Source organism: Apteryx rowi, unplaced genomic scaffold, assembly GCF_003343035.1.
Source record: "Apteryx rowi isolate R43461 unplaced genomic scaffold, aptRow1 scaffold_365, whole genome shotgun sequence".
Classification (NCBI taxonomy): Eukaryota; Metazoa; Chordata; class Aves; order Apterygiformes; family Apterygidae; genus Apteryx; species Apteryx rowi.
In genome coordinates, this window is record NW_020450141.1 from 405,651 (window position 1) to 407,368 (window position 1,718).

Consider the following 1,718-nt stretch of genomic DNA (forward strand, 5'->3'; position numbering starts at 1 on the left):
ACACTGCAAAATGTGAGAAAGAAAGTTTTGTATCGCACATTGAGTACTGTTTTAAAGCAATATAAGACTGGAGTTTATATCCTTTTGCTCAGCAAAAGAATTAAAATTAGTCTAAAACAGGAAAGGGCTAAAGTTATATGGAACTGATAAATGTAATAAGGGAGAATGGCCCCACAATAGCAGTGCAAGCAAAGAGATTTCTGTCAGAGGCTCAACAGCACTAAATGAGCTTGTGAGCGTTGAGGAGAACAACGTGTGCGTCAGATATGGCTGGCATTGACAAAAGCACAATGCTTTGCAAACAGCTCGTAATCAGGTTTTTCCTATCATGTTGGAAATGAGTAATTTGAGCGAGATAGCTATTAATGTTCTTTGACTTGCTTACAGGTGACAGATGTCTTTTATTCCAGTTCCAGGAAAWATGAATTTATTTATTTAATTTATTTATTACAGAAAAAAGGAAAGAGCAGGCAAATATGGATTAGGCCCAGGCACTTGGATTGCTATTAAGCTAGTTTTCAGCAATTTTCTTAGAGCTACTAAATCAAATTCTAAACATAAATTTAAGCAGAATAAAATAAATAATGTGAAGGTAAGGAATACTTTTTTTTCTCTCACATTGCACAATTGGACAAGTTTCTTAGCACAAGCAATACTAGGTTGTATCCTATTCTGAAAGATCATTCTGGACAAAAAAGATTGCAAATCAGTGAACAAAGCAGCAATCTACTTTGCCAGTGCCAATATTTATTTTTGTCATCAACTGTGCATGGCTACAGAGCCTTTTCACTTATCTTTTATACCGTATATAAAAGGATACATACTCATGCCCAGATTCCAGGATTGGGTGATTTGTGATTTCTTTTTCAATTTTGTATTTATGACATGCCTTTAATGAACTTGCTGCATCCATTGAGGAAAGCGTGAATAAGATCATCATTCTACAGTCATTTAATGTTTTCCTTGTAAATTGAAAATATACACACACATCTTCACGACTCTTGAAAAGAATAGATTAACTCAAGGGAAAAAAAAATATTGATTTGGAGAAGAAGTATAAAAAGTAAAATTGTTTTGCATGTGTAGAAGTTGAGAGATCTTTTATATTGTTTTACTTTCAGGAATAAGTTGAATAATATCAAATTATTATCTTTAAAAGCTTAGACTGAATCTAAATAAGTTTAATCCTACTTTTTTTTTTTTTCATGATATATTTCCATGAGCATCTTTTGTTTGCAGTGGAGCAAATTCTTGATCAGGCCTATGTAACTTAAAATTAGTTCTATGTAAAGAGGGATGTGTTCCTTTCRTTATATTTCTGATAATACATGAAAGCGTATGTATGTGTATGTGGGAGGAGAAGAGCTGACGGTGAAAAGAATATTTTGACTTTGATCATTTGAAAAGAAAAAATTGTTACCCTGTTCCTTATTAAAAAAATAAAAGATAAAATAAAGCTTTATGCTACTCACAAAATTTTCAGTTCTTTTTTAGAATTTAAGCTTCAATGTTTGGAATCTTGTTTATGACAATGCAAAAAAAAAGAAGTATCTATCTCTCAGTTCTAACTTAGTGTCATCTGTATGTTAATATTGTTTAATAGTATTTATTAAATTGTAGTAATATTGCAAGTGAGAAGAAAAAGATCTGAGCAAAAATACATTGTGTTATGTATAGGCTCATTCAACATACCAAGTTTTTTCAAGCTTTTTTTTTTT